This window comes from Castor canadensis, chromosome 12 (assembly GCF_047511655.1).
Source record: "Castor canadensis chromosome 12, mCasCan1.hap1v2, whole genome shotgun sequence".
NCBI lineage: Eukaryota > Metazoa > Chordata > Mammalia > Rodentia > Castoridae > Castor > Castor canadensis.
The window spans coordinates 108,264,076-108,287,797 of NC_133397.1; the positions used below are offsets into that span (position 1 = coordinate 108,264,076).

At 41.6% G+C, this 23,722-nt stretch overlaps 1 long non-coding RNA gene across 1 annotated transcript in view; it reads right to left on the bottom strand.

Annotated features, from left to right (window-relative positions):
- LOC141415085 (uncharacterized) overlaps positions 1-23,722 on the bottom strand; it is a 75,018-nt gene that overhangs the window by 25,748 nt on the left and 25,548 nt on the right. The window contains exon 2 of the long non-coding RNA XR_012440114.1: positions 16,734-16,939. This is a non-coding gene — a long non-coding RNA (uncharacterized lncRNA). The remainder of the gene's footprint in view (positions 1-16,733; positions 16,940-23,722) is intronic.

Below are 23,722 nucleotides of genomic sequence, written 5' to 3' on the forward strand. Positions count from 1 at the left end.
GGATGAGGTTTTGGCTAATGGTAGAGGGTGGGGCAATTTACAAAAATGGAGATTATGGGAATAGCAGGTTTGAGGATAATGTTCAAAGGATCTCTTTTGGCCTCGTCAAGTTGGAAAGGCCTCCTGGGAATCCAGGACAGGTGGAAATTACTTCCCAGATCAAGTTTGCAAGGCCCAAGTCTGCAATGGCAGAACATGGAGGAATTCTGTGGGCACCTTTATTAACTCCTCTCATTGAACCATCAAATAAGTAGTTCTAAGCACACGAGCTTGGACTTCCTAACACCAGAATCAGTGACCGCTTCCTGAGCAGCTCCAACTTCGTTTTGCTGACCTCTGAAATGGTGTTAATGGAATGCCTGCCACTCAGAAAGACTTCTCTGAGATCAAAGGACTCACAGTTTGTCAGGTCTCTCTAGCACAGTGTAGGCCTCTCCCAAGAAATGGCTGCCTACTGTATTTGACCTTCTAGAAAATGCAAGGAATAATTCGGGGACTGCCCTGGGAAGGAATTTTTCAAGGTCACACAGGCCAGTGTTCTCCCCTGATATTCTTGGTAAAGGCAAAGTGAACACCAAGGAGCCCTCATTTGAATCTGAAATCAGCTGCTGTGAGGGAAAAAATGGTGATTAATTTCTTGACAGCCAGGAGCCGTGCTATTTGTCAGTTGATAGCATAATTTTCCCAGATAATTAGACTTTAGCCAAGTGAGCAACAGCAGAAATGCACTCGATAAATATTATTGCTTCTGGGAGTTTTGTTGTTGTTGTTGTCTTGGTTTTTTTGTTTGTTTGTTTCTTGGGCTTACTCTCTTCCTTGCTCTCTTTTTTTCTTTGAGGAAGTGCTTGCAAGAGCCTATTTTAGGGTTGGCTTGAGTTGCTTCCTGGCTCAGCTCCAGGGAGGCTCATAGCAAGCACAGATAGTGGTTTTGTGGGCTATTTGTTGCTGCTTTCTAAGTGCCCACGAGACCTCTCATTCCCACTGTTGCTGGCTCAAAAGGAGGTACAGACTGCTGACCACTAGCAATGAGTACACAGCCTCTGAAATCAAAAGGCCAGAGACAGAAGGGAGGAGGGGGAACCAGTACTCATTCCACGGTCATCTGTTCCCTTCTCACGACAGGGGCAATTCCAAACTGGACCTGCTCCAGGATCCTGGTGGGAAAATCTGCAGACTGACTACCACAGCAAACAGCACCCTTGGGGAATGCTCCTGCTGTGGTTCTGTCATAAAGGAGCCAGTTGCACTCAAGAGGTCTCCACAAAGGACACCATCCCAGCGTGGTGTGTCACCAAGAGGGCAGGGGCCTGCAGTGAGCCACTCAGGCTCCCCACAGAGGAGGTAGAGGCAGGGCTGCCACGAAAGCCAGGGCCCCAGCAGGAATATAGCAACTGCAAATGACATTGGTAATTGGCTGGCTCAAGCAGGCCCTTCATTCTGGGTGAATGAATTAAGCTTTCATGTGTCCCGTGTCCCCATAGCTGGCTCTGTCTGCAAGCTCCTGGACTAGTCCCCACTCTGAAGTCTCTGGGAACCCTGTAACCCCTCTAGAGCTTCCGCCTGAGTAGAGAACTTCTCCTCCAGACTTGACAAAGATGTTGGATTAGGCCCAGAGGTGGTGCAGCAAGTAGGGGACCAAGGAAGAGGCAGGAATCCAGGAACCAAACAAAAGCCCAAGAGTCACCTGAGCCTCATCCTGACAGAGTAGGTCCTTCTCAGGTCCCTCTTGCTTTTACCACTTTCCCGTGAAAAGTCCCAGGAATGACAGAGGTCCTGGTCCTCACTCTAAATTCCTCACCTTCCAACATTTTACCTGTGTTGCCCTGGACCAAACTCTTTGGCTACAGGGAATGTCAGGTCCTTGAGTTAAATGAAAGGAGGAGATCTGGTATCAGAGACTGGATCTGACTCTGGGGATCTTTGATCAAACTTCACTCAGTCATTCAACAAATACATACTGAGCTTCATACCAATAGACTGGCACCAGAGAGCGCCAAGAGGTAACAATCCAGAGGCCTCTGCTCTCTGGGCTTGTGGTTAATGGGAGCACACAGGTGAGACTTGGCTTTCCCGATCATGAAGTGTGGGTAAGAGCAATGATGTGGATGGCCCCCAATTACGATTGCACAAATGCATTGTGGCTAGTTGTCAAATTCTATCCAGCTGTGAAGACAATTGAGCTGGAGCTGCATTTATTAGGAATACATCAGTTATGTGAAAAAAAGCAAATTGGAGGAGACGTTGGAATTATTCATGTAAAAATCTTAAATTGCAATGCTGGGAGCTAGTGGCTCATGCTTGTAATCCTGGCTACTTGGGAGGCTAAGATTGGGAGGATCATGGTTGGAGGCCAGCATGGGCAAATAGTTTATGAGATCCGCCCCCCACCTCCAAAATAATCAGAGTAAAATGGATTGGAGGTGTGGCTCAAGCAGAAGAGTGCCTGCTTTGCAAGTGCAAAGCCCTGAGTTCAAAACCCCAGGTCCACCAAAAAAAATTTTTTAATTGCAGAATAACAGATCATGGGTACATTTCTTCGTAGAAAAGCAGGAGCATGATATAATGAGAGAGAGAGGAATCGGAAGGTGTACTCAGGACTTTTCAACTGAGCCTGAAATGTTTTATCTTCTGATAGGATGTTTGTTTGACTTCCTGATTATTAATAATTATAATCAACCTTTATTGTGGGCTCAGTCTGTGCCAGCGAAAGCCAAGAAGGATTCCACAGGTGTTGAGGCCATTTTAAGTGAGAATGCTAATGCTCAAATAAGTTCAGAACTTGCTAATTTCACATGACCTCTAAGTAGAGCACTTGAACTTTATTTGTCTGAGCACCGAGAGCCGGAAATAGGAGGAAACACCTGGGCAGCTCTAGCTTTCCTGATTGACTGAGACCAGTGACCAGTCCTACCAGTCCTCACCAGCCCCTGTGTCTCAGCTTTCTCTAAGGCTAGAATCTCGAGACAGTAACTATTTGCTGCCACCCAAAGGAACTTTCTAATTAAGAATTTGCAACTTTCTCTGTGGGCCTTCGATGGGATTAGTGCCACACAGTTACTACGGAGACACTAAGTGCCTTCCCATACTGCACCCCCCGTGACACCCCCAATACTCCCCTCATGGCCGCCTTTCACTCCCCCGGACACTCCCACGGCAAACTTTGCAAAAGTGAGCTCTGTTCAAAGATGACTACTTTATTGGGCCGTTACATTCCAGATGTAACATACAATTTTGTCTTTTATTTATGCATAACTTCACAGATAATACATGGATACATTTTTATGACAATAAAGCCAGTTCTTCGCTACACCCCCACGCCAGGCTTTCAACATCACTCTCACCTTCCCAGAATCCCTGGAAGCAGTTGTGCAATATTCTAGTTTTTCTGTCGTCACTCACACATGCATACATGTACCTATACAGTGCAGTATGGGGGCCTTATAATAACTGCAACATAGCATACACTATCATTCTATAGCTTGTTTCTTTTAACTTTTATCAACATTATGCAAGCACATAATTTAAAGACTTAATTAGGAGAGGGTGAATTCATGTGTGATATATTTGCTATATTGTAAGAACTTTTATAAATGCCACAATGTACCCCCAGTACAACAATTTAAAAAGAGTCAATTAGGTAAAAAAAAAAAAAAAAAAGCCTTCAACCTCCCCACCACCATTTCTTTCTTCTCAGAAGCAATTACTTGCATTTCTTCTGGCTAGTTCTTTGGGTATTTACTTTCTACTTCTTAATAACATGCTGCTTTTCCCAGTTTTAGAAATTCTCAACTCATTTTCCACCATAAAATGATAGTTTCTCTCTCCTCAGCCCCCTCCATTCTCCCACATTTGTTAATCCCATTCCTTCAAGGTCCCAAGGCCTAGAGGGCGATTATGATAAGATCAGTATTTGGGGTACATGATGACTATTTGTAATTCATAAGTGAGGAGTGGAGTAAACTACAATTAAATTCACTCCCTGCACAACTTTCTGCTTTATCAAGGCTTAATAATTATCTTTTTTCACTGGTATCTTCTATTCCCAAGTAACTTGTTGCCAGTTGTGTCAATTCTCTCCTGATACACTCAGTTATGAAACAGTCTGTCAATTACATCTTCTTGAAGACACCACTCCTGGAGTCTTACCTGCTTGTGTCTCACTGCTTTCCTTCCCTGCCAGGTGTACAGTTCTCACTGAGGGACACCCCTTCATCATAATTCTGACAATATTCCTCTCTTTAATACTGAGTCTCCCATTTCCTGAACCCCTGTGTGCCTCTTGCTTTCCTTTTGCCTCCTACTTTAACAGGTAGCTCCTGAAAAAAATGTGTAAGAGGTAAGTTTTTTTATCTCAAATATCTAAAAATGAGTTTATTCTACCATGACCCTTGATGGACCGTTTGCCTGGGTATAGAATTATTAGGTATAAATTGCTTAGTTTGAATTTTTTTAAAGCATCACTCCATTGTCTTCTAACTTCCAACATTGTTTCTAGAAAAACAAAAGTACTAAACTTCCTGAAACTTTATTCATAACCAGTTTGTTTTTCTCTGAAAATGTGTGAAAATCTGAAATTATTGGTATGTAAAACTAAGTATTGGTGTGTTTGGCAATGCTGCTGTAGGTTTCCTGACATTTTTGTAGTTAAGTTGGGGCCATGTTCTGGCCAGGGACCTGAGGGAAGAAGTGACACATGTCACCTCCAGGCTAAGGAAGTTAAAAACCACTGTGCTTCCTCCAACCCTTCCTTCCTCTGCCACATTTACCTCAAGGGACCAGACGAGTGGCATACTAACGAGGCAGGGTGGGATCACCTGAAATACACATAGGCTTTGAATAAGGGAAAAGTAAACTTTGGTCTTGTTAAGTCATTAAGATTTTTGAGGATCATCTTGTGTAGCAGCCAGTATTAACAATCCTAACAAGTACACCAATATAGTAGAATTTCATGTCTATGTGCCTTGACATGGGTCTATTTTTAATCGTGGTGCTAGGTATTCAGGGGGCCCTGAAGGTTCACAGCCTTCAGTTCTGGGAATTTTTATTTTGTTGATACCCACGTCTAGTTTTCTCTGGCTTCTTTCTTGAACTCCTATGACTCAGTTCCTGGACCTCCTGAATAAGTCCTCTCTTTTCACCCTTTTTTTTTTTTTTGCAGTGCTGGGTATTGACCCCAGGGTCTTCCACATGCTAGGCAAATGCTCTACCACCTAAACTCCTTCCCAGTCCCTCATTCCTTTTTTTTAATCAATGGGTTTTTGCTATAGCTTCTGAAAGATTTTCTTCAATTTTATCTTCCCATATTTCCACTAGTTACTGTGTTCTTAACTTTCAAGAGTTCTTTTTTTAGACTAAAACTCCAGAAATTCTTTTCCAAGTTTGATATATCATTCTCATGCATGACTTTTTTGCTTTTGCTACAAATATGTATCCATAATCTGTTATTATTATGCACATTAAACTTTTTAAGTGAATAATTCCAATGCCTTCTTCTCCAATCTGATTTTTTCACCTAACTGCTGTATTCCTAATCTATTCAGCTCCAGCTCATCTGTCTTCACAGCTGGATAGAATTTTACAACAAACCACAGTGTACTCATGCACTCATAAGTTTCCAGCCATCTGTGAAGTTTCCATGTTGCTGCCTTTACCCTCACTTCATGACCAGGAGAGCTGAGTCTCAGAGACGTTCTCACCGGTGTGCTCCATCAAACCATTAGCCCAGAGAGCAGAGGCCCCTGGATTGCTGCCTCTTGGGAATCTCTGGCACTTGCATGAAGATCAATATGTATTTGTTGAAACACTGAGTAAAGTTTGCTCAAAGTTCCCCAGAATCAGATCCAGTCCCTGACTCCAGATCTCCTCCTTAATCCGAGGACCAGAGATTCCCTGTAGTCAAAGAGGCCGGTCCAGCGCAATACATTGTTGTAAAATGGAGAATGAGGAAATCGGGGTGAGGATTGTTTAAAAATTCCATCTATTACATATCAACCTTCAGTTTTACCAGTTTTTACTTCATAAATATAAAATCTCTGCTATTAAGTGAATACCTAGCTATGATTATTATAATTTCCTGATGAATTCATCATGAGGCCCTCACTTTATCATTATGAAGTGACTCTTCTCTGATGATACACCTGGACTTGGGACATATTTGCTTATCTTCCTTTGTTAAGCGAAAGTTGAAATGTTTTGTTTTTTTTTTTCTTTTATTATTCATATGTGCATACAAGGCTTGGGTCATTTCTCCCCCCTGCCCCCACCCCCTCCCTTACCACCCACTCCACCCCCTCCCTCTCCCCCCCACCCCCTCAATACCCAGCAGAAACTACTTTGCCCTTATTTCTAATTTTGTTGTAGAGAGAGTATAAGCAATAATAGGAAGGAACAAGGGTTTTTGCTGGTTGAGATAAGGATAGCTATACAGGGCATTGACTCACATTGATTTCCTGTGCGTGGGTGTTACCTTCTAGGTTAATTCTTTTTGATCTAACCTTTTCTCTAGTTCCTGGTCCCCTTTTCCTATTGGCCTCAGTTGCTTTTAAGGTATCTGCTTTAGTTTCTCTGCATTAAGGGCAACAAATGCTAACTAATTTTTTAGGTGTCTTACCTATCCTCACCCCTCCCTTGTGTGCTCTCGCTTTTATCATGTGCTCAAAGTCCAATCCCCTTGTTGTGTTTGCCCTTGATCTAATGTCCACATATGAGGGAGAACATACGATTTTTGGTCTTTTGGGCCAGGCTAACCTCACTCAGAATGATGTTCTCCAATTCCATCCATTTACCAGCGAATAATAACATTTCATTCTTCTTCATGGCTGCATAAAATTCCATTGTGTATAGATACCACATTTTCTTAATCCATTCGTCAGTGGTGGGGCATCTTGGCTGTTTCCATAACTTGGCTATTGTGAATAGTGCCGCAATAAACATGGGTGTGCAGGTGCCTCTGGAGTATGAAATGTTTATAGGTTGTGTGAGTTTTTATTGTAGGATTCTAGGAATTCTTTGTATATCTCAGATAAGTTGGACATCTGACTATCTCAGATATGTGAGACAGACATTTTTTCCAATCTGAGGCTTACCTATTCATTTTCTCAATGGTCCCAAAGAGCAAAAATTTTTACTTTTTGTGAAAATAAAATGATTTTTAACAATTTTTATTTTTGAAGGGTATTTATTCTACTCATAAAATGTTTGCTTACCCCAAATTTACAAAAATTTTTCCCCTATCACTCTTGTAGAAATTTTACAGTTTTAGCTTTTACTTCCATATCTTTGATTCATATGAAGATAGTATTTGTATGAGGGATAAATTAAGCATTGAGTTTCATTTTCTCCACATAAATACCCATTTGTTCAAATACCACCGTTGATAAAACTATTTTGTTCTCATACCTTGGCACCTTTGGTGAAAATCAATTGACCATGTATGAGTGGGTCTATTTCTGAATTCTCTGATTTGTCCTGTTGATATATTTCACTATCCTTGTCACAGTCTTTTTTATTACAGTTTCATAATAAGTCTTAAATTCATGTAATTTAATCCTCTAAATATTTGCCTATATTAAAAATTATTCTAGTCTAAGTCTTTTGCTGCCTCACAAAAATACTGGAATTAGGTTGTACAATTTGTGAAAAAAAAACATGCTGGGATTTTCATTAGGATTTCATTGCACCTATGACTCAATTTAAGGAGAACTATCATTTGAGCAATACTGAGTCTTCCATTTAGGAGCATGGTTCATCTCTCAATTTATTGAGGCCTTCTTTCACTTCACAAATGATGTTTTGTAGTCTTTGTAGACCATATAAATCTAATCCATAATCATTACTTATCATAAAACATTCAAAATTTGATATTGTTACAAATATTTTTAACTTCATTTTCCAATTTAGTTACTACTATATAGAATTGCAATTAGTTTTTAAATATTACCTTTTTATTTGATGGCCTTGCTAAACTCACTTGACTTTTATCAACTTTTTTGTAGATTTCTTAGGATTTTTCATATACAAGATTGTAACATATGTGGCCTCCAGTAAAATATGGAAAAGAAGATGAACATTTTTGCCTTTTTTGCCATGCTGAAAGGGGACTTCTACCTTTCCTCCACTAAGCATTTTGTTAGCTCTAGGTGTTCTGTGGGTGCCATTCATAACACTGTTTGATTTTGTAAGAAGCAGCCGTACTCTTTTCCGGAGTGGCTGTACCATTGCCGCAGCAATGTGTGAGTGATTTATAATATACCTTTTCCATTCTTTTGCTTCTAAACCATTTTTTTAAAGTGGGCTCCTTTTAGACAGTACATATTCAAGTCTTGCAACCTTTTGCAGTTTCATAATCTCTGCTTTCTGGTTGAAATGTTTATGCCACTTATACCTAGTGTAATTATAGACATAGTTAGGTATAAATCTACCATCTTTATTTTTTCCATTAGACTGTTTGATATTGCGCCACCCATTACTAATGCACTGTTCTTTTATTTTCCTCTCTGTGTTTCAGATTGAATGTTTTCAAAATTGGTCATTTCCACCTGCTGTATCTTATATTTTATTAATTCCTTCAAGTGAACTTTAATTACATATACTGTATTTTTCTATTCTAAAAGTATAATTTTGTTATTCTTGTACTATTTCTCCCCTCCCTGTATTTTCTGGAAATACTTTGACATATTTGTGAGAGGTGTTTTAGTATGTTCATATGCTATTTCCATTACTGCTTTTGTTTTGAGGTTCATTTCTATTGACTAACTTTATTCTTTGATATTGGTCACATTTTTCTTCTTGTCATGTCTAAAAATATTTAATTACTTATTGGATACTGTTAGTTTTATGTTGTTAGGTGTCTCAACTTCTTGCCTTTTAAAAACAAAAAGACTATGATTTCTTTTTTTGCAGGAAGTCAAATTATTTTCAGATGAACTTGTTTTTAAGCTTTTTTGTTTGTATGAGTCTAGAATAAGACTTTTTTTTAGCAATAGTTTTACCCAACTAATGAGGTGTGATCCTTTAGAAGTCTCCTTTTGGTGCCAGGAGTGATTAATAAGGAGTCTCTATTCAGGCTGGTTGGGACACAATTGTCCCCAGACCTCTGTGAGGTTTAGTCATGGTCCATTTTATAGCAACACAGTCTTTGCCTGTGTTTGTGGAATTCAGTTGGATACCTATCCAATTTCTGGGTCTCCTTCTCTGTTTAACTTCCTCCTCTATGGAACTCTGCTCCCCCAGTTATAGTTATTTCAGACTCCCTGAACTCTGAGATCTATATCTTCACCTAGGATGACTCCTGGATTATGCTTTGATTGAGACTGTGCCTGCAAGCTCATAGGTTTCACCTCTTGTATTTTCTCTTTGTCAGGGATGTCAGGCTCACACTACTTGTCGTCCATTGCTAAAAACATGGTTTCATGTATTTGTTTTGTTTTGTAGTTGCTTATGGAGGGAGGTAAGTCTAGTCCCTGTTACTCCATCTGGCTGGAACTGAGATATATTTTAAAATAAATCAATAGAAAAAAATCATATTTTATATTCTTTACATACTTACTATTTTGAGATTCTTCCTTTTCTGATGATCTAAATTTTTACCAGTCTAAAGAATTTCCCTTACTATTTCTTATAGTCATGTCTACTAGAATTAGTTTTTCCTCACTGTTGTTTATCTGAAAATGTCTTTATTTTGCCTTCATTTTTGGAAGTAAATTTTTTCTTTGCATAGAATTCTAGATTGACAAATTTGTTTGTTTTTAATTTCAGCACTGTAAAGTCTTGTGTTCCCCACTCTTCTTGATGTGTTTGATCTTGCATGATGACTATTAAGCTTCTTAGTTCAGTAAGTTCATATTCTTTTGAGGCAGGCTAAAATTAGGAAAAGTTTGGGACTCATAGAAATTTAATATCACATTTCAGATTGACCATTCTCTGTTTCAGAGACCACCTTCACCTGGCCTGGGAACCACCCATTCTCCTCCCCACTCATTGATTATTGGATGGGAATCACCTGGTTCCTCCCTTCCCATGGGTTAGAGTAGGTTTAAAAAGTACCTGAGGTTAAAAAGTACATTCTCTTGGCCTCCAGATTCCACCTGTGCCCCCCATGCTCCCCTTTGTATTTTCCTTTCCTAACTTTTAATAAACTCCATTTACACCCACATGTCCTGTGATGGACTCTTTCCCTTGGGACACAAAGAATTTGGAAGTCTTCTGATCACAGACTGCATTAGCAGTCTGTGAAGCTAGCACTTTCACCAAATTCGGCATTATTTCTTTAATTTTCTTCTTCCCCATTCTTTCTCCCCTCTTCTTCTAAGACTGTCTCCCACGAGCAACTGAAATATATGCTTAGTTCCCTCATTCTTCTAACTATTGTTTCCCACTTAATTATTTTGGAATCTCTCTGACAGTTGCATAAATTAAGAATTAGCCAATAATCAGGTAAAATATATATGAAGACTTTGGGCTCCTCCTTCTGCAGTTCTTTCTTTTCCATGATTTTACTCTTAATTTGGGGTAATTTTGGCAGCTCCATATTCTGTCCTCCAGTACCTCACGGCAGTAAGACTGAAGCTTTCTGTGTGAGTTCCAGTCTCCCAAACCATGCAGACTGGGTTATACATTCAGGTATGCAAACCTCACTCAACTGCCTTCTTACATATGTTGACATCCCTCCAATTTCTGCTTTCTTTTGGTCACTCTACAGTGGCTTTCAATGATTAATTGTAACATTTTATTCAGAGTACATCACTATTGTCTATAGGAAAGTTAGTGATACAAGCTACTCTGAAATACAAGTTTATATTTCTAAAGGACGCTCTTGTACTGGTCTTAATCCACATTAATCAGATTAAACGTCCCAGAATTGTGTGGTGATTTTATAACAAGTACTTAGAAACTGCTTTGGCTAAAAACACTAACTCTTCACTTGGGCCTGAAAATGCTGAAAGAATAACTAAAAGCAGGATAAAGACTAGACATGTCTGCCTCCATTTTTCATCTGTCTTCCTTTCTCTGAGCCATTCCCTCCTACCCAGTCACCTTGGATTCCAGGAATAACAGGACTGATGAGTTTTTTCCCATACTACCCTGACCCAGGCAACAGTGGCTTTATTATCTACCCCCAGGCAACAACTTTCTTATAGTGACAAGACCCCACCAGAACAATTCTGAGATAATGACCACCAGACCATGCCATTGACCAGGACTGTCTAATTATGCACACCTCTTGTCACCTGGCCCAATTGTTCCTCTATTTTAACCCACAGCTCAGGTCTACACCCAGAAGATGAGCTGAAAACATTTTCTTTGCCTCTTCCCAAGTTCACACTAGAGCATTAGTAAATTTTTCTCTGCCTTTCACCACAACTCATCCCTTTAATTGACATATTGGAGCAAATGGCTAGACCTGACATTCTTCTGCCCCAGAAGTTGGGCCTCTGGCCCTAGGACTCCAGTTACAACTTCATAGTTGATTTTATTTTCTAACATTCTAGAAAATATTTTTATTGTACAATTTAAGCCCAATATATTTTGCATGGTAAGCAGAAGAGGTACCTTTAAAAATAACTATAATTTATCTTTGTTTACTCTTTGATCTTTAAATTCAGTTTACCTGAGTACATTATTATTTTGAACAACTTAATCTCTGCTAAGACTCAGAATTACAATACTGACATTATGTAGATGATGAAGGAAATTTGGCTCCTAGGACCTTGTAGTAGAAAGATTATCACAAGAATAGATGAGAGGGAGTCATTTCACAAGTCTCTGGACTATTGCCTTTTGTTCTGTATAAAGTCATTGTCCTTACACCTGAGGAAGAATGGAAAAAATACAGTTGAACTTTCCTTCTGAATAAACCCAAGCAATTCCAGCAGGTTCTTTCCCCAGGCATAAGTGCCTGCAAACCACTATGATTCTTGGATCTGAACTTCTAACATTCCACATTCCTCGTTATAATCACACCAAAGTGCACTTGCTAAGGTCCTGGCTGAGCATGCTATTGTACCCAGCAAGTTAAGCACATGCAGTCTCTGTGGTCAAGGCAGACATCATGCTGAAGAAATACAGACAGGTCAACATAAACATCAAATGATGATTCCTTTAAGTCTGTGGTCTATTGTGCCTACAGGATGGCAAACATCTGGAGGAAAGATGTAACTTTCAATCAGGAAGTTTGCTGTTCTTCCAGATAATTGAATGGACTTTTATGTGAATTGTATAAACCCAGCAATTATAAGTAATACCAATTTATTTTTGTATAATGATTTATAACTGCAGAGTATATGTACGTGGTATATGGTAAACGTATGTATGTCTGCATCTATGCATAAAGCCTTATTAATCACCATATCTTTATGGAATAAGCTTATTTATCCCATTTTTACAGAGAGGAATTTGAGAGTCTTTATCAAGTATATATTGATCTCATACTTGTTGCCAGAAACAAGGCCTACAAAGGAGAAATGCAATAATTCCTGCCCTAAAGGTGCTCACAGTCCAGGGGAGGAGCTCAAAATTGAATGAACCCAACTTGCCCAAGGTCACATAACTAGTTACTGTCATATCTGGGACTCAGTCCAACTTTTCTGGCACCACGTCCAGCACTCTCTTCACAGCTGCCTTCAATAAAGGCCAGATGCACTTCCAGAGCAGTGAGTAGAAAGAGGAAGGGACAGGGTGCCCCTGGAGTTGGAAGAGTCTTATTATTCATGCCGAGGTCAGAAGTGAAATACAAGTCATAGAAATTACAATCATGAAGGCTGTGACTGGGCATTGGAAAATGTCTCTTGATGTAATATTGGGCGGTGGGGGTGAGGCAAGAGAGCAAAACACCACTGGCATGGCTAACATGTCCACACATGGAGACAGTCACAGAAGGAGAACACAGGTAAACTCAAACAGCTGGAATTTTTTTTCTTTTCTGGTGGCAGGGTTGTGGCCAAACTTTCCCTTCTTTCTTCCTTCCTTCTTTCCTTTCTTTCTTTCTTTCTTTCCCTAAACTATATACCATTACTCTACATTGTGGTTGATATTGCTAAGATATCAATTATAGATAGGAAAAAGGAATATCACAGCAGGATGAAGGCCTTCCAAGCCGGACAGACATGGATTCAAATCCCAGTTTACAAGGACTAGCTGGATGGTCTTGAGAAAGCATGGGACAGGCACATCTCTGTGCCTCAGTTTCTTTAGCCGAGAATAGTGCTAACTTAGCACAGTTGTGGTGCGAATTAGCGGTTCTGTGTTAGACACACACACACAGCCACCGCTCCACTTGCAATGACTCCTATCATCGGGTTACCTACTATGTACTATATCATGCGTTGGAGGCAGGCTGGCATCGCCAGGCCTCCTGGGAGGCACAGGTTTGGCCAAGAGTCTGCAGTGGCATCTTTTAACACAAAGAACCATAACCTGAAATCATCCTTACCAGCATCAAAACAGGAATGGAGCCAGTCCTAGGGATATAAACATGCATAAAACACTACCTTGTCTTAAAGGGATTTATCATCAATCTCTTTATAGCCTCAATAAACATTTATTAAGCACCTCCTATAAGTCAGAGACTAAAGGATTGCTGTGGTATAAAGATAAATGGGAGTTGGTCCTTACCGAAGCTCAGTGGGGAAGAAACAACCATGGAGACAGATAAATACAGTAGTGCAGAGATTGTAATTATAAAGTTATAAAGCAGACTAGCAATAGAGATTTTAGGCCTCTGAAACCATGAGGCTTTTCTCAAGCATTTCATGCTAAACTCCTTATCTCAGCCCAATATGATCTTTTGCAGTTGTAAATTTCTTAGCAATTGTAAAGCAGAAAGTCTTAGGGAATTCCACCATAGATAATCTCTCAGGTAAAAGCCCTTTGCTTAAAAGATGAATATTTATATGCTCCATACATGTAATCGAGACACTGAATTAAAAAACATTCATGTGCAGAGTGCCCATGTTGTATGACAAGATCTGTGGATCAAACCTGTCAATCATCCTAACCCATCCCCTAAAGACCAGATTTTTCCCACCATTTACCCTTTCAATTTATAAAGGTCCTTTTAAGCAAAGACCACTGCACACTTCTATCCCAACCACCAAGCTTTTTCTTGCAGTGACTTTCCCTCATTTTCAATAAACTACTACATTTTCACATCTTGCCTGAATTCTTCTCTTGCAGGACACAAGAAATGTTCTGGCCAGAGTCTCCAGAGACCACCCATTCAGTAACAGTTAGCTATCTGAGACTATTACCAGTGGACTGGGTGGTGCAGATATTCCTTGGTTCTTAGGGTGCGATGTCTAAAATTAGGGCACTGCTCCAGGTGCAGCAAAAGAACCACAAAGAACAGGAAGATAGCAAAGAGTGACTTATTAGGAATGCAAAAGTACACCTTGAGGCATGAGGCAGGCAACTGGACAACAGCAACTGCACTGAGGGGTTTTCCTACCCAATAAAGTGGAGTTTCTGGGTAACCTCCCTTTGCGGTCCCTCCCCAAATGGTTTGATGACTGTTCAGTGGTTGCCTGGACGTGGGAAGTCATAATCTCAGTTTTTGAGAGGAGATGGGAAGGTGACTGAATGTTTGAGCCTCTTTGCCCTATTCAGTTTGGTGCCTCCTAGTGCAAGGTCATATGGCAATCCCCATGCTCTGAAGGCACATGCATGACCTTAATATGCAGAGTGGGCTCTATAAGGATATAGGACCGTTATCTTAATTGTTGGCCCAGGGTGTCTATCAGGGGGTTTAAAATGAAATCTTGTAGCCTGAGGCATTTCCTCAGTCCTGCTTATGCCTAGTTAGCTGCCATCAGGAACGTGGATACATAAACACCTAACCAGCCTGGTTAGGAGCCTGGTGGAAAGGAGGAAAGCCTGGGAAGAATTTCTGGAAGGGTCATCCTTGGGCTAAGCCTTGAGCATAAGCAGGAGCCAGTTAGGAAAAGGGGACTAGACAAAGAAAAAAGCATACACAACAGTGTATTTAAGAACCACAAGAGCACAGGATCTGAAGTAGAGCAGAAGGTTGGAGAGGTGGATGGGAACCAACCCATAGGATGTCTTATATACCTTATGAGAACAAGGAAGGATCTGAAACCTTCAAGATAAGCATTAAAGTAATCATATTTACATTTCAGCAAATTATCTAAGGCCCACAGAGGGAAGATTTGAATGAGACAAGCCTGGTTGCCTAGAAGGAAACTTTGTCCCTCTAAGGGTTTGGGACAAAGTTGATAATGGATCAGGACATTAGAGGACCACCTCTAATGAGTCCAAGATCCCAGAAAGGAAATAAACCCTGAGAAAGAATTTGCTATAGGCAGTCTAGGAAAGGAAGAGGTGGGAAAGTCCTTTAAGGAAGTGAACAGAGGTGACAAGAGAGGGCAGAGGCAGAAAGAATGGAGTTCACAAAACCAAAGAGGCAGTAATACTTGCATTGCAGATGGGCTGGCAGTATGAGTGTGTGCTCTTTGATATGCCTTCTATGTTCTGAATTCCATCCCCATTATGGGAAGGCATTTGTGGCAGGATAGATCACATTTTCTTCCCAAAGCACACTGTTTTCCCAAAAATAGGTATAAAAAGAGACTACAATGGACTCAAGGTGGAAAATTATTCAGTAATTCTAGATTATAATCCAGAACAAAATAAGACAGAGTTGCTCCTGATGACACAGAGGTTCTAGTGGTATCATGGTAACCCCACACTATGACCCTTTTCCTCTGCTCCTGTGGAATCCCTCACCTCCAACCCCACTCCCTATCACAGTGACAAGATATGATTGACTGACAAGTTTGGCCAAAAAGAGAAGGAAGAATAAGATGGGGGAAGGAAGGAGAAAAGTGCTAAAGTAACTGTCAAAGAAGGGAAATACCATGTCCCAAAATGAGAGCTTTCTTTACCAACATAAAGAACCATAAAGTAACATAACATAAAGTAACCATAGGGCTACTCCAAGTGTTATAACAGAATCAGCACTTTTTTGTGAAAGGTCAGGTAGTTGAACTCTTGGCTTCTTTCTGAACTCTTCTGCCATTGTAGAACGAAAGCAACCATAGACAATACATAAATAAGTGAGCATACCTGTTCAGTAAAACTGTATTTATAGACAGTGAGATTTGAGTTTCATAAAATGTTTAAGTCACAAAATATTCTTATTTTTATTTTTTCAGATTATTAAAAAATGTAAAAATCATTTCAATCATTATCAAAATTAGGCAGTATGATGGATTTGATCTGTGGGGTATAGGTTTCCATCCCTGGCTTAGAGAAAGGATCTTGTAACAGACAAGGACCTAGGATGGGTGAACATAGAGGGGCCTTTTCCAAACCCACAGTCCTATAGATTCTGTATGGGACAGGACTTTGGACTGAACTCTTTTCTACAGTTCTCTGGATTTCATGGGTACGTTCCTGACTAAGAGTACATTGTTCAATAATGGGCTACACCACCCCTTGTTCCACATTTAAAGATGTAGTAGTGGGGTTCTACGTTGCTTTTATGTTAATTAAATTTTAAAGTACTGCTTCCTATATCTCTATAAACTATACCATGGTCATTAAAGTACCCAAAAATATAATAAAACTAAAAATATATATTCTGGCTATGCTATGCTCTTCTGGCCATGAAAAAGCCAGATGATATCTGGGGGGCCAGGTCCCTTGAGCAGCTGGAACTCCTGGGCCTCCATCGGCCATCTGGGAAATGGGCAGAGCACTTTCTCACTTCTGAGACTTACTGTGTCCAGATGGCTGCTCCAGCTTGTGAGGTCCTCAGGCCTCCACAGAGACACAGCGTTCCATTCACCCTCACAAAAACTCAGCCTCTTCCTTCACTGGGCACTTATGATTTTCTCTAGTTTCCAAAGATTTGTGGGGTAAAGTTTGGAAGGTATCAGTCTTTGAGCTTCTTCTTTTCTTCTAGCAGGGTAACCGGGGAGGAGCTCTGCCAAATAAGAAGACAGGAAGACTGACTTGCAAGGTTCTTGAAAACAGGCCCAGTCTCTTCCCTTGGCCTAAACATGGATTGCCTTTAAATAAATTATCCATATCATGTCAAATTCAGACTCTAAAACCACTTGTTTACACATTTTCCCTCCCCCTTACCCACTTCCCCTAGAACAAAGGGATTCATAAAGTTATATTTCCCTTCTTTTCTGCTGTTTGAAAACAGATATCTCCCCCTTTAGTAGAGTCAGAATCTGGGATGTTTTCACTGTCCTGCTGCCTCATCACTGCTCTAAGAGCCTTATATTACTTCCTAGCTACTACCTTATAGACTCTTTCTCCTTCTCTTATGAGCTTTTAAAGGTGGGTATAAAAGGAAGAGGTTAAAGCATGATATTGAAATAACTCTGTCAAAGAGACATCACATTGCCATGTTTATTGTAGCACTATTTGCCATAGCCAAACGATGGAATCAACCTAGGTGTCCATTAATAGATGAGTGGATAAAGAAAACATGGAGTATATGCACAGTGGGATGCAACTGGGCATAAAAAAGAATGAGTTGCTGCTATATGCAGCAAAATGAATGGAACTGGAGGATGTTCAAGTGAAATAAGCCAGGAACAGAAAAATATTGCATGTTGTCATTTATATGTGGAAGCTAGATAGTTGAGCTCAGAAGAGGAGCGAATAGAACAGTGGTTGCCAGAGCCTGGGAAGGGCTTGGAGGACAGGGGGATGAAGAAAGAGTGGTTAAGGGACTCCAAGGTGCAGGTGGCTAGAAGGAATAACTTCTGTTTGGAAGCACAGTGAGGCAGCTGTGATTGACAAGTAAATTGAATATTTCAATACAGTTTGTGGAGAGAATTTTGAATGTCCCCAGCACAAAGAAATAATAAATGCCTTCAATGGTAAGGAAGCCAATTTCCCTGATCTGATCATTATATGCTGTATACAAGTATTAAAGTATCACACTGTACCCTATAAATATGTACAATTACTATGTGCTCATTAGAAATTAATACAAGAGGTTATCCCCTAGAGAAAGTAAGGAGGCAAGTTGTGGGCTTTCATTCCTGCTTATCTTCTTACATTCAGTTGACACTTGTGACAGCCACCAAGGACATTGTAAAAAGTGTAATCTGCAAAACTCAACCCTGAAAGAAACCTGCCTAGGGGATTTCACAGAACCCTAAAGAGCAGATTTTGTTGTGTTGAGAGCCCACAGGACTAGCCTGGCTCTGAGCAGGGACCCCACCCTTCCCTGTAGAAAGATGGATGCACTTCTCCCATCTGCAAGCTCCAGGCAAGACCCATTTTCTGCCATGAGGCACGAGGCTGGTTAGGCTGGCTTCCCACGAATCTGGTTCTGAAGAAAGCACAGAGTCCTGCTGAAAACACATTCATCCTCTTCTCCATTTGATCTTCCTCCCACATGCCTTTTGGATTAATGCTGGCATTTTGTTTCCATCTGTTTTCAACTCTTGGCTAAAAACATACAGGTCCAGCTCTGGCCTGCCACAAGGCTAGAGGCTCTGCAACAGGGTGCTGCCCTGAAGCAGGGGGTGGCTGCAGGAGATCCCTGACAGATCAACTGCATGTCTTATTTCAAGTTCACAGGTATTGAATGATGACCTCCTATGTGCCAAGCATCATGCACTTGCTAAGTCACAGCTGCTAAAAACTCAGCATGGGCCCCATTTCACCCGATTGAAAGCTCCAGTCCACAGTGACCTACAAGACTTAAGCAACCCCTCCCTCACCTCTCTGCATCTCCCAGGAAGCCTCCTGGTCTCCTGGCTCATCTTTGGCCAGGACTTGGTGCCTTTGTACTACCCTCTCCCCACAATCCACCAGGAAGCCCTCTTCCCAGAAAGGTAAACTCTTACCCTCTAAGGCTTCAACTGACATGGCTGTTGAAAATCTCAACCTCTAGCAGCACTCCACATCCCCCTTCCCACCCTGCCTGCTTTTCCTTTTCACATCTCACCAATCACCTGCTGTCTTGGTCCAGTTCCCTAAAACACAGAGCTGGGAAGGAGGCAATTCTGGAGAAGCAGAAATGAGCAAGTAAAGGAATAAGGAAGAGGTGGAGGGAGAATGAGCATAAGGGAGTCATTTCCAAATGACTAGCTTTGGAACATATCGATGGTGCCATCTTCCAGATAACTTCACAACTAATGCTTCTGCCTAGGGAAAGAAGAAGCAATGAGTCGTTCAGTACCCATCTCCCATCAGCCAAAGCTTGCCCTAGGAGTATTATCGCCCTCATACAAATGATAAGAGCATGGATTGGCACAGGGTCCCTCAATGAAGTGGCCACAAAAACTGCCACAAAGACATCCTAGGGTGGAAGGTGGGAGTTAAGAGAAATACAGGAAGCAGGCAAGGGGTTATGGGGCACACTTTTGAGAACAGGAAGGACAGGGAGCGGTTCCCACAATGAGAACCTGGACTAGCAGGCATGGCAAGAGGTGGTGGAGGAGGTACCAGAGGCTCCAGGACTATAGGGACAGACTGAGTTATTGCCAGGGCAGCTCCAGCCAGGCAAGGTAAGTGCACAGTCTGGACTATACCTAATGAAATCCACCTTCCAAAAGGGTGTCTCTCTCCCCCAGCTGAGTATCTTTGGTGCTCCCTGGTGCATCCCAAGAGTCTAGAACAAAACTTGGTGCATGGCAGGTCTTCAGAACACTGCTGAAAGGATAAAAGGACTGTCACACTGCATGAGATACACACCTTGCCATGCCAAGGAGACAGACCAGCAAAGAGATCTTGGCAGTACTGATCAGGGAGTGCTGAAACAGAAATACCAGAGTAGGAAGTGGAGATCTGGACTCAAGCCACTAATCAACTATAGGACCTTGCAAGAGTTACCTAATAATGACAACAGTAATCACTATTTATTAAATACTCTCTTCTGCCAGATCACAGGTTGAGTAACTTCCCTTTATTTTCTTATTGCGTTCTTAGGCCAATTTGTTGAGAGAGGTATAATGGTCTTCATATATTAGACAGAAAACTAAACTGGGGGTAAGGAAAGTTTGATGGAGCTACCCAAGTTCTGCTAGCCAAGAAGTAGTACCACTAGGATTTGCACTTGAAACTGACAAAGTCAAGCTTCTGATCACCTCCCTCTAGCGCCATGCCTTCCACTGGAGCTTAGTGCCTTCTTTTATAAAAAGAAAAAAATAAGACAAGACCATCTTTAAAGTCCTTTCCCATCAAGCTGTATCCTAAAGACATCAGTCAAAGAGAAGAGGCCACACTTGGAAGAAAGCAGTCATACAACGTCCAGGGCTGGTCCACCTGTGGTGTCCTATGGGCCACCAGTCAGGTCTCAGTCACCAGCAGCCTCTCCATGCCATCTATGAGGACACGCGAAGGACATAAGCCTGACCAGGGTAGAGGCACCACCATAGAAAACTAGAGGTGGGATCCTGAAGACACAGAGTGTCCTCAATACTCCAGGTTATGAATCATGGGAGCCCAACTACTCGGTCTCTGTGAGCTGGACATTGGGGGACACTAGGCTAGGAACGTAGTGACTTAGAAACAATGTGACTTAGAGCCTAAGTGGTCAATCCGTATCAACACTCTCCTACAGAAATATAATACAAGCCACACAGAGAGTTTCACTTTAACCAGTAGCCACATTTTGAAAAGGAAAAGGAAAGAGGTAAAATTAATATTGATAAGATATTTTAACCCGATACATCCAAAGTATCATCATTTCAACATTTCAAAGTATTGAGATAGTTCGCACTCTATTTTTCATACCAAGTCTTTGAAACTTGCCATGGTTTACTTTTTTACCTATGAGCCATGCTGCCACATTCTAAGTGCTTACATGTGGTTTGTGATTGCCATACTGCACTAGTGCAGGTCTAGTGTCTGCTGGCATTGATGGAGGACACACACCTGCACACACGCACACACCTGCACACATGCACACGTGCACACACACATGCACATTTCCATCAGAACAACACAAATAACAAGGAACTTTGTCAAGCCCTGCAGTATGAGGACAAGCAAATCACACAAGTTACAGCCATGCACCCAGGCATCTGGGCATCGTGTTGGGAACAGCCTGAGGCCCAGGGAAAATGGATACCTGAATTCAGACACAGAGCCGACAAAGGAGAGGAAGTCAGTCCCTCTGTGGGGGGAAGAAGACATCTGGCTTGCTGCCCTTTGAAGTTCAGTTCACCTTCTAGGATCTGGGTAGAAGGCCAAAGAAAGGAACCAGAGGCCTTTAATTGAGACAAAGGGTCAGAGGTCTGGGGTCACTTCTTCAGGAAATGAGTTTCACATGAAACTCAGAAGAGAAGATGAAAATTCATAGCTAACAATTTGTGGCTGGAAATGGTGTGAAACCACAGAACTGGAAGGCCTAATACATTAATGAAAGCCTTAGTTCTGAGCTCATTTACACTGAAATTAATTGCTATTCAAAACAGGCCCACAGAGGCAAGAAATAGCGTGTGTTTTTAAAAACCGAAGGACTTCGAGACTGCTGGGGGTAGACTGTGGTTTTTCCAGGAATGACATAGGTTGAAATGGATTTTTAAAAAAAGAATGAAAGAAAAAGAAAATATTTCCAACTGCCTTTGTCAGCTCCCACATGTCACCAAACGTGCAAGCAATGAAGAAAGGGTGACTTCTCTGCCACCAAAAGACATTCCTGGCATGTCACCTCGCATGCTCCCTCAGGCTGGGCTGCAGGGAATTTTCATGCTCCCAGCTCCCTGCCCCATCTGGGCGACACTGCAGAATTACACGCGGGGAGTGTTTCCTTGCTGCATTGGTGAGCTGGAGACTGGAGCCACATGGAAGGCACATGCAGGAAACACACTCTAATACTCTTCTGTTTATAATTCTGAGGGGATGGCAGAGTCCCGGATGGGATTGATCCAGTTCCAAACCTATTTCCTGGAGTCAAATTTAAAAGAGAGGTGGTAAGGGCAAAATCTGTGATGATGTAGGTCCGTCTCAACAAGCTACAAGTTTATTTCTATCGGTGTTGGTACAGATTTTTGAAGTCTGTTGCTTTCTCCTCATATGTACTAACCCATTCCTGCTAAAGCTGACACAACTCTGATTGCCTCTTATAATCTATTTGTATCAGATTCAGAAAATCAGATTTTCTAAGAGTTCATTTGCAGGACAACAGTCTCTTGCTGTAATCACTTTATCATTTTTTATTGGTGGTGTTGTTAAGATTTTAAGCATTACCATCTGAAAGTCTTGTCTAGTTTGCTGATGTTACCCATCCACCAAATCATAATCTGGGCTCCAAATTTCTCTCTGAGACAAACCAAAACTTAGGATGGGTCTGTTCCAATTCCCTGGTACACGCATTGCAGAGGACACTCTTGACGGGTGAGGACTCTCTACAAAGTCTTTTGTCTGAGCTAGCCGCTCCCTTGGGGTTGCTCTGAGTCACTGTTCCCCATTGTCTCTCTCACTCACGATGTTATCACTTTTGCTTGGAAGTAGAAACTCTGGGCTCCCTAGCATGCATTCAAAGTCTAGTCACATGACTCAGGTGGAAAAAACCATGAAGGAACCAGAAAGTAAGCCAGCTAGAAAGCTCACTGGAAGGATGACAGAGTCCCTCTTACCACAGGCACTGCACTTATAGTTTACCAAAAGACGCCACACAATACCTCATTTAACCTCCATCAGCCAGTATGATAGCAATTGAGCCTTCGTACTAAAATAAGGATGCTGAGGTTGAGGATGTTGACATATCTCACCTGAGGTCACACAGGTGACCCGTGGTGGAGCCAGGAACTGGAGAAAATCCTTCAGACAAGAGACCCACCCTGGCTCTATCCATATTTCACCTCTTTTGGACAGGAAAGCGATTCTGGACAACAAGGATGGTTGGAATTAACCTCACTTAGTCAAATACTGAGTATATACATGTGTTCAGTTGCAAATGAGCAGGCTAGGCCTGTTTTACCTACACCCCTTCCCTTATGGTCTTCTTTTTTTTTTTTTTTGGCAGAACTGGGATTTGAACTCAGGACCTCACACTTGCTAGGCAGGTACTTTCACTTGAGCCAGTCCTACAGTCCTGTTTTGTGTTGGGTATTTTCAAGATGGGGTCTCAAGAACTATTTCCCCAGACTAGCTTCAAGGAGCTAGGGAAATCGGTGTGTGCTACCAGCGCCCAGCCCCTCATGGTCTTCTGATACTGCCTAGATGAAACAACATCAATGTTCACCCAAAATGAATACAAAAAGAGGAAAAGAGGAAAATTTCAACAAAATATTGATTGAGCATCTCCAGTGTCAGAAAAAAACAAAACAAAACCCATTTGATGCCCAACCTCAAGAAGTTTCAATTATTTAAGCAGGACAGTTACAGGTTGCTGGGGGTCTGAGATCCACCTTGTCACAGACATTCAGGGCACTCCTGGGCAGGGAGGACTGTTGAGACTGAGAGAAAGAGTAACATGAGCAAGCCTGGGCAGGGACTCTCAGACTTCTCCGAAAGCAAGTCACCATCGCCAGAATCACCTGCTAAAAATAGGACCTCCTGGACTTGGTCTAGCCTCCTGAATCAGAATTTCCAGGAGAAAGGCCAGGACAAGCTTGTCTTTAACCTGTGTCCCAGGTGACCCTTCTCCCAGCGGAGGCAGGGAAACAGTAGGGAGCATGAGTAAGCTCTGAGGGCTGGAGCTGCTGTCCCAGGGAGGGGTGGGCAGAAACAGATGTGATGGAAAAGGTCAGGAGAGTTGGGACTAAATGAAGACAGATACCAGAAGATA